This window comes from Phascolarctos cinereus, unplaced genomic scaffold (assembly GCF_003287225.1).
Source record: "Phascolarctos cinereus isolate Bilbo 61053 unplaced genomic scaffold, phaCin_HiC Scaffold_2;HRSCAF=192, whole genome shotgun sequence".
Classification (NCBI taxonomy): Eukaryota; Metazoa; Chordata; class Mammalia; order Diprotodontia; family Phascolarctidae; genus Phascolarctos; species Phascolarctos cinereus.
The window spans coordinates 272,980,320-272,990,701 of record NW_027555625.1 but is presented as its reverse complement, the minus strand read 5'-3'; the positions used below and the strand labels follow the sequence as shown (position 1 = coordinate 272,990,701).

General features: G+C 40.6%; 1 protein-coding gene across 1 annotated transcript in view; it reads right to left on the bottom strand.

The window, feature by feature from the left end:
* PLLP (plasmolipin) overlaps positions 1-10,382 on the bottom strand; it is a 32,576-nt gene that overhangs the window by 11,315 nt on the left and 10,879 nt on the right. The window lies entirely within an intron of this gene.

Here is a 10,382-nt window from a genome sequence, read left to right as displayed (position 1 = left end):
TTTGCTTACTTTCTCTATCAGTTCAGACAAATCTTTCCAGGTTTTTCTGATTTTGTCATTTCTTATGGTGCAGTAATACTCCATTATATTCATATACTACCATGTTCTTAGCCAGTCCCCAACAGAATGGCACCCATTTTCCTTCCAGTTTTTTGTTACTACAAAAAGTGCTGCTATAAACATTTTTGTGTTAACAGGATTTTTCTTTCTCTCCATAATAAGATCTCTGAAAGGGGAAAAGGTCATATAAATATTCACTTAGAATGATACCACCAATTATAGACTGTATTCAAATTTCATCGTTACTGAAATGGCCTGCATATAGGCACAGGAACCTTCACTCAGCTGGAAGCCTCTTGTAACAGTTTTTGTTTAGGAGTGGAACAGCTTAGGGATGGGAGAGAATTGAGTACTTGGCCCAGGAAAGCCATAGATCCCAAAGTACCCAACTGTTAGCAGCTTACCAGGCTTGTCTGATTTCCTCTGGCCTCAGTCCATGCACCAAAAACTTAATTGCCTCCTGTACCCAGGGGGACATTAAACTGAATGACCTCTTCAGATCCCTTGTATTTCTGAGGTTCTGTGATTCAAATGCCAGTGACAGGAAGAGGGAATTCACATGTTTTTCTCCACTGAGCCTACACCCAGCAGTTGATTTATGTTTACTTGATGTATCAAATAAAAAGAATGGATGTTATCTTAGACTACAGGCCTGGCAATTCACACCCAAAGGATCTATGCCCAGCTCTGAAACCGCCCATGCTAGGCTGGGTTCATGCTAGGCTTTGCCACTTATCAGCTGTTTGACTTAGATAAATTACTTCCCTATCTGCACCCCAGTTTCCTCATCTGTAAAATGAGGTTGGATGAGATGATTGCCAAGGTTTGTACCTGCTCTGACATTCAATGTCATTTGAACATTCTAAGACCCTTTTTGAGCTGACACTCTCTGCTCTAAGGTCCCTTCTGCTTCTAGGATTCAGTGTATGAAATCCCAGTCCCTCAGCTTGAGCTGGGGCAGAAACATAGCACTAGAGTTTAGTTTGTTCTTCTTCCCCCTCCCCTGCTCTCTCCCTCCCCCATCTCTACGACCATTTACTAAGAGGTTGTCACATCTCACTGGAAGAGCTGTGTTAATGTGCAACCAAAGATCCTTCATAAACCCAGAGGGCGAAAGCTATGACCATCAGCAAAAAGGCAGGGAAGGGCCCTTCTTGCCTTCAGGGAGACAGATAGGATCATATGTCCTACAAGGGACTCGGGGTTCATCCAAGAGCTGCCTTCCTGATTTACCCCCTCCTCCAACTTAAGTAAGGCGCTGGGGAGGAACAGCCACGGCTACAAGGTATCACAAGGACAGCAAGGGGCAAACCATTCCCCTGTAGAGTGGAAATCAGAGTCATAAAATGTCAGAATTGGGAGGAATTTTATGAGAGGAAACAGGCCCAGAAAAGGGACGTCCTTGTCCAAGGTTACACAGGGTCAGGTCAAGAGTCGGGATTCTCAGTTCCTGGTCCAGCCTTCTAGCCAACATATCACATACCCTTCAGTTAGGCATTTAGTCCAGCTCATATATACATATGCCTATGTTTAATATATGTGTGTGTATGTATATGTATATATAATGTATACACACTCACACACACACACATAGAGAGAGAGAGAGAATATGAATGTTAGAGACCTCAGACCATTTAGTCCAACTCATACCTCAACAAGTGTCTCAAATATAATATACTTTATACTGGCTGTCCAGTAGACATCTTAAATTCAACAAGTCCAAAACAGAGCTCGTTATCTTTCCCCCTAAGACCTCCTGCTCTCCTAACTTCCTTATAACTATCCAGGGCACTGAAATGATCAGAACAGTAACTGATAGTGGGCACTGAGTGAATCACACTGACTCCATCTTGTGATTCAGTTATGGAGCTAGCTCAGTTCCCTTTCTGTTCAGTTATGGTCTAGTCCAATTTCTGTCTTGTGAGAAAACTTTATTCAGTTATGGGAATGGTAAGAAAATCTTACTGCATTGTTTGAACCTGGCTTTGTGTGCTTGGGAAACTGGCCCCATACTGATCGATCAGTCATTGTTTCCATGGTCTTTTGATTGTTTACAGATACTTTGGGGAGTGGGACATCTCTTTTTCTGATTTCAGGGAATTCTGTTCTCACTCCCCCTCCCAAATTGGAAAGTCCCTAATCTTATCATATTACTTAATTTTGTATTCTGGTTAATTGTTCTCTTATAATTAATTGGTTTTATTTGATTGTTTTTGTTGCGTAATCGGTCTCCCTCTGTATTCAAGGTCCTGTGCCAAGCTGAGGAGGCCTGGTTCCAGTTTGTTGAACAATTGGCATGCATTACTTAATACATCAGTATGTTCAGAAGCTTGAACTTTTGTTTCCTCAGTCATTTCAGCTTTCACCCACCACAGCACCATCTTATCAGTCTCTCAGGCATACAGCCTAGGTATTATCTTCCACTCTTCACTCTCTCTGACCTCCCATATCCAATCTGTGGCTAAGGCCTGTCCATTTCTCCTTTGCAACATCTCTCATACATGCTCCCTTTTCTCCTAAAAGTGCCACCACTCTGACGCAGGCCCTCATTACCTCACCTGTTTGGACTACTGCAGTAGCCTGCTGGTTACTCTCACCCTCTCAAGTCTCTCCCCACTCCAATCCACCCTCCATTTGACTGCCAAAGTGATTTTCCTAAAATGTAGATCTAAGCATGTCAACCTGCCTACCCACCCCACTCCTTTCCCCTCTTCCATTCAGTAAACTCCAGTGGCTCAAGGATCAATTCAGAATCCTCTATTTGGCATTCAAAACTCTTCACAACTGAGTTCTCTCCCCAGCCCTACTTTTCCAGTCTTTTTATACTTTACTCCCCACTATATACTCTTCTATCCAATGGCACCAGCCTCCTCAATGTTTCGTGAAAGCGATTCTCTATCTCTTGACTCTGGCCGTCCCCCAGTCCTGGAATGCTGTTCCTCCTCATCTCTGCCTCTTGGGTTCCCTGGCTTCCTTGAAGTCCCAGCCAAAATTCTGTCTTTTGCAGGAAGGCTTTCTCAGCCCTACTTAATTCTAGTGCCTTCTCTCTTTTAAATATTTACTATTTTTCCTGTATATAGCTTGTTCACACATGTTTGCTTGTTGTCTCTTCTATTAGATTGTGACCTCTGTGAGAGCAGGGACCATCTTTTGTCTTTTTGTGTATCCGCAGTGCTTAGGACAGTGCCCAGCACATACTAGGCATGTGTGACTTAATAAATGACTGAGTTTATAAACAAGTGGTCATTCAGCCTTTGCGTATGTAACCTGTGACCCAGGGGCCCCCAGTACTCTGGGTTTACACGGACTGAGAAGGATCTGTGAAGGTCAGTTTCAGCTAAAAATCACTCCCTCCACCTGCAGTTACTCCAGGAAAATGTAATATACTCAGGGTATAGTTTGTGTCTGGATTTCCCCAAAAGTGGATAAAAGGGGTCCCAAGCACTTATACAAACACTCAAGGTGGCACATGTAAATGGCATAGGCAATAGCATGTATTTCACTCCATGGAAAATGCAAAAGATAGAAAGGACTTACAGGAGTTCAAAAACAGGTAATATTCAGAGCCCTCAAATAGCCCATCAGCTCTAGCACCTATTCCCTGCCCTCAGGAAGAGACTGCTCCAAGGGCAACCCTTTGACATTCCATTGAGCTCCTCTTTCCCAGAGTCATACCTCCCTTCCCTGCTTGCTGCCAAGATTCATAATACCACCCTGTGGTTTAGACTTCCTCCGGAGGCTGCTGAACAAACTACACCCTTCCTCTTGAACCTGCACAGTTAGAGTAACTGCATGCTTTCCAAGCAGAATGATGCTTAGGAACTATGTGGATCATCACTTTCTTTATTCAAGGAAAGTACTACATCAGAAAAATGTCCACCTCTCTCAAAGAGGTCTAATCCCTGAAATACTAAAATTGTTGTTCAGTCATTTTTCAGTTGTGTCCTACTTTTTGTGACCCCATTTGGGGTTTTCTTGACAGATGCTGGAGTGGTTTGCCATTTCTTTCTCCAGATCATTTTACAGATGAAAAAACTGAGGCAAACAGGATTAAGTGACTTGCCCAGGGTCACACAGCTAGTAAATATCTGAGGCCAGATTTGAACTCAGGAAGATGAGTCTTCCTGACTCCAGGCCTGGCACTCTATCCACTGTGCCACCTAGTAGCCTACTACTAAAATTAAGAATTCTTCAATCCACACAGTGTAAGCACATACATCCATGTCTATTTTTACAATAAATGTCTTAGTCCCTGCTGGTACCATCTCTTGTCTGTGAAAGTCAACTCTCAGAAACTCAAGTCTCAACCACTTGTAAAGACATGCAGTTCCCACACGTTTTCCGGTTTTCCTCATAGCTCCAGGATAGAGGTCCACTCTGTTACTTGCTGGCATAGAAATCCAAGAAAGAGAAAATCAATCTGTCTTATTAATTTTACAGAACACAGAGGGGCCCAGCTTTGTTGGCAAGAGTTCATCGTCTTGAGCCAGCCATTCGTTTCATAATAAGGCATCAGTGGGCATGCCCACCCTTCATAGGGAGGTGTCCCTCAGATGTCTCCCAATCAAGGTGATTGGGGAATTAATCAAATTGCAACTCCTCTAGTGTCTAGTGAGAGAGGGAACCTACTACATCCTAAGGCAACTTTTTGACAGTTCTTATTGGAGAAATTTTTCCTTACTCCAACGTTGTAATGGATCTATGGTCTTATCAATGTACATATCCTCTCTAATGATGGGCCACAACCTATCCATGCTTTCCCACCCTGAGAAACTCTTGTCCCTGAACTCCCATGTATTTGATACAAAGACTCCACTCAATGTGCTAAGAGTCTACCCTGCATTCTTTTGAAATCATAAGGATGCTCGTGTAACACCTGGGCCATCCATTGGTTATACTCCTCACTATCACTGTGTGGCCAGCTCATTTTTTAGCTATCATATGTTTTTCAGAAAATTTTGCTTTGTTTTGCTTTTTGGCAAAGCAGTTGGGTTTAAGTGACTTGCCCAGGGTCAGTAAGTATCAAGTGTCTAAGGCCACCTTTGAACTCAGGTCCTCCTGACTCCAAGGATGGAGCTCTATCCACTGTGCCACATAGCTGCCCCTTCTCTCATATATGTGTGTGTGTGTGTGTGTGTGTGTGTGTGTGTGTGTATATTTAATGAATTTATTTTGATTTATTTATTTTTAGTTTTCAACAATCATTTCCGTACACTTTTGAGTTTTAAATTTTTCTCCCCCTCCCTCCCCAAGACAGCACACAATCTGATATAGGCTAAACATATACATTCCTATTAAACATATTTTCACATTAGTGATGTTATAAGGAAGAACTTAGAACCAATAGGAGGAACCACCAGAAAGAGGAAATAATAGCAAATAATATGCTTCAATCTGCATTCAAACTCTATAGTTCTTTCTTTGGATGTGGATAATATCTATCATATATTTTTGACAACAATTCTTACATTGCTTCTCTTGTGTAATTCCTCACGTGTAACACAGTAAAGCTTGCTCATGCCCACCATGCACATCGCCATTGCCCTTGGGGTGATCTTTAACTTCACCATAACTCAAAGTCATACAATATCAGTGGAAGAATATTGATGTTAAAACGGGGGATTTTAGCTTTTGGAAGAAAATTGAGGTTATTAAAAGAACTTTACAATTTCCCAAGGGCAATCCAACTGCCCTCTTTCTCTTCAATTCAGTGTACATTTATTTAATTCATTGAATTCAATGTGTTACATATTCTGTCCAGAATACACATATATACACTTTGCAAACTATTGAATTGCATTTCATAGTCTACTCTAAACAATGGGCAGATTCCATCCACATAGTTTTTTCTGTGTGGGTAGTTAGGTCAGACCCTTTTAAGTGACTATGCATCTCATTTAGGCAGTTTCTGCAACATTTCAGGGGTTGATGCATTCAGCACAACATCATCCGAAAATGGGAATGACTGGAAGGACATAAGCATCTTTGGTGAATCCTTCTCTGACTTGAACTTTCCCTGGCATCGCCTCTGTGATGGTGGGAAACACCTTTGACATGCACATGTACGTTTTTTATGCCTCATGTGATATCAATAACCATTCTCTTCATTATATCTTTCCAAGAGTCTTTTATAATTTTGGCATACACATGGCAGATGCCTTAATGGAGAAGAACTTTTAAGGCAGCCTTTTGCTCTCCCAAATCAAATACTTTTTTACAGTCAAACTATATTTGTGTTCTTCGGCACTATTTCCACGTCTTTTATATCTGGGACTATAACGCTGGCATCCAAATGTGGTGGCCCTACTGCCCTGGATGGCGAAAGGACAACAGATTCTCACAGATCCTTTCCATCTTGCATCTCTGTGTTGTTCCCCTTCCAGTTTCATCCGTCCTTCAAGCCCAGGGTAGAGCTGTGACGATTGTTTCTCTTTAAACTTGTTTATCTTTTCACTTCTCTTCTTTTTAAAGAAGTGATATTGGGCAGCCAGGTGGCGCAGTGGATACAACACCAGCCCTAAAGTCAGAAGGACCTGAGTTCAAATCTGGCCTCAGACCAACCACTTGACACTTACTAGCTGTGTGACCCTGGGCAAGTCACTTAACCCCAGTTGCCTAAAAACAAACAAAAAAAAGAAGTGATATTGCTTATGATCTTCCACCATCCTTTTCCATAAAATTTGACAAACAAGTTTCCTTTCTAAATCAGTGTTGCCGTTGGCTGCCATTTCTTTCTGCTTGGCAAATTGATCATAAATCTGAAGACCGCGGAGGTCTGTAGGTTCTTATGGTCTCCTTGTTTTGGCAGACGATTTATAATGGTTAAACTTCATTACAAAATTGTTATAATTGGTGCCAATGTCCTTTTCTCTACCAGTTTCCCATTTGGGGGGCATGGCTAACTTGTTTAAATAAGTCATGTTGGAGTTTTTATTTGTACAGTATAATTTTTATTCTTTTATTAGTTTTTATTAATTTTCCTGTAAAATTAGTAACCATCAAAGTACATTTAATAATTTTTTTCCCACTTTCTACAAGTAGTAAATCTTATTTCTCCACCCCTTTTTCCATTTTGTCTAGCTGATGTTGTAAGAGGATAATGTTCCTCATTTTTAGGGTCGTAGTCTTCTGAATAGTTTTCAGAGAAGGCATAATTAACTAAATATAAATCAAAGCATGTGTTAATAAGCATGTTATTATTATTACATTATAAGCATGTGTTAATCCTAGTTAGGAGAAACTACAATTATAAATCATTTTCATATGAAAAGGTCCTGGAAAAGGAATGCAGTTTATTGTGTAAGAGTCACTGTCTCCAAGAATAGCTTTTGCTTTAAGACAAGCTAGTTCTCAACTAGCCAGCGTCTTCCTCCAGCAGTTCTTTCACACAGCAAGCAAGATTTCAGTCTCCTAGAAGTTGGCATTTTCCTCGGGCAGTTCTCCCACTCCAGGGCTTACAGTGTCTTCTAGTAACAGTCAGCTGCACAGAAATGGAAGAATCTGAACATTTAATTTTCCTACAGATCCCACTCCTTTTAGAATTGCTCTTTCTACTTCAGGGTGCTCAAATAAATGCTTTGTAGTTAGAAATACTCAGTGTACTGATTTCAGGTACATTCTCATACAGTTTTAACTTGTCATCAAGCCAGCAATCCTGCCATAAGCTATAGTTGGCTGTTCCTTATAATTCTGGTCTTTTGTTTTTTCTCCAAAAATCCTTTTAAAAGTCACCCCTCTCTCTCTCTTTTTTTCTATGAAAAGAATTTCTTTCTCATGGCCACATCAGGGTTGAAGTTTGATCATTTATCCTGCTGGTTTCTGTTTCAATGATTTCAGCTTCTTCAACTTTTACCAGACATAATTTTCCATCTTCTGGAAAGCAGAAAGTATCTGAGGTCGACTCACTCCTGCTGTGATGTCCCCAAGGATGTAAAAAGCTTGCCCAATTCCAGAGAGTATCCCAGCAGCCTCTCGTGGCGCCAAGGGCACCTGCACACGAGTCATTTTGTATTATTTTTAATCCTTGCTTTAACTAAATCTGGATAACTGATTCAGAAGTTACTGCTATATCAATAATGAGTTATTTCTATTTCCTGTCCATCAAAATGAAATTAATTTTATTTTGTGATATTATGCAGCGCTCCCTAAGTCCAGCTCTTTCCAATTTTTTTCTTGGAGCATTTATCATGTGTAGTGTGAGGCTTCCATGAAGTATACAATTCTTTAGTGTCTCTTAGTGTTTCGTCCTGAATGATAGATATATTTTTTGCTCTCTTTGCCTATGCTCATCTTTGTATTGAAGTTTTAATTTTCATTTTAATTTGGAGGGTCGTATCAAGTTCTTTTTTTATGCTATCAAGTTTTAATATAATTTCTATATTTCTTCATCTTATGAAACAGAAGTTTGAGAATAAGCTGTAATTATTTTATGGCAGTCTTTTTGCAGTTATTTATCGTGAGTACTGCAATATGTGGGAACCAAAGTCCTATGAAATGATATTTCTTTGACATACGCTAAAAACAGCTTCCCCACTCTGTTAAGCTTTCCTTCAATAAAGGCAAAAGCCACCTCTGCAAAGTCTGTCAAGATCTTTTTGGCTCTTGATTTTGACATCCAGCCCATCAACTATCCTCAATTTTCTGGCACCTGCAAATCTGCGCAGCAGGCCATTTATGTCTTTATTCAAGACGCTGATAACAATGTTGAGCTAGCAGAGCTTCAGGCAGAAATCTCTGAGAACTAGAAATGGCTTTGATCCAGCCAAACTATCCTGAAATCCATCTAACTGGATCATGACCTTGCCCAATTTTATCCCCAAGAATAAAGTGATAGGCTTTATCAGATGCTTTGGCAAAATCTAAGTGAACTGTAACTATAACAATCCCTTTATCTACATAAGCCTATCAAAAAAGGAAATCACCCTGGTAGAACCTTTAAAAAAAAACCCTACTTTATTTTTAATTGATTTGTTTTATTTTTGCATCACTTTTTTTTTTTGGAGAGGCGATAGGGTAAAGTGATTTGCCCAGGGTCACACAGCTAGTAAGTGTCAAGTGTCTGAGGCCAGATTTTGAACCCAGGTCCTCCTGACTCTAAGGCTGGACCTCTATCTACTGTGCCACCTACCTACTCCTGCATCTTGTATTTCTGAGTAGATCCTGTCACCCTTCCTTAGCCAGCAAGACATCCTTTGTAACAAAATTTAAAAAGAAAGAGGAAACAATTCAGTGAAACTAACAAGACAACTGCCATTCCCCATGAGAGTCAATATTCCACCCCCACAGAATCCCTCACCTCTGCAAGGAGGGGGAAGAAGAGAAGCATTTTTTATTCTCTTCTCCAGGACCAAGCTTCATTAAATAGAACTTCATAGCATTGATTTTTTATTTGTTTGTTTTCCATTTATTTTGTTATAGTCATTGTATAAATTGTTTTCCTGGTTCTGCTTACTTCACTCTGCATCAGTTCATGCAAATCTTTTCCATGCCTCCTTGTGTTGTTCACATTCAGGTGTGACTTAGTCCTGATGAAGCCTTGTGGGCTCTCTGTAATTACTGCTTCCGTTTCTAGGTATTTACCAGCTACGTCTTTAAAATAAGTCCTAGAATTTTTCCTGGGATGAAAGTCACTGACCTACAGTTTATAGATTCCTTTCTTCCTCCCCACCTCTTTTTGGGGGGTGGGGGTGGGAATTGAGTCAGTGTTTATTTTTCTCTAGTTCTACAGCACTCCTCCAGTTCCCCACAGTCTTTCAGAGATCATTGACAGTAGCTTAGGAATCACAATCACTTGTTCTTTCAGCACCCTCATTCGTCTGGGCCAAATGATTTCAACTCCTCAAGGGCATTAACATGCTCCCTTACTATGCCTCTTCATTTGGGGTCTCAAGCACCTTTTTAGCCATTTTTGTTCTGTCCTCTTTAGGCCAAAGATCATCGTCCTTGGCAGAGAAAACAGAAACAAGAGATGAGCAGCTTCACCTTCTCTCCATCATCTTCCCATCCATCATCAGGGCGATTTGGTGATAAGCTGACACATCTGATTGGCACTTGGACCTCTGCTACCAAATCTTTATCTTCATTGCACTTTAATTGAGATAAGCTGTCAGACAGCTGTGGGTGGGATTCAGGCAGTCAGGTGCTACTCATAGTATTCATGAAATCACAGACTGCCAGGGATGGCAGACCCTTAAAAGACCATCTAGTCTAACTTCCTCATTTTTTTCTTTTTTTTTTAAATTACTTTATTTTGAATTATCAACAATCACTTCCATAAGCTTTTGAGTTTTAAATTTTTTCCCCCTCCCTCCCCAAGTCGGCGA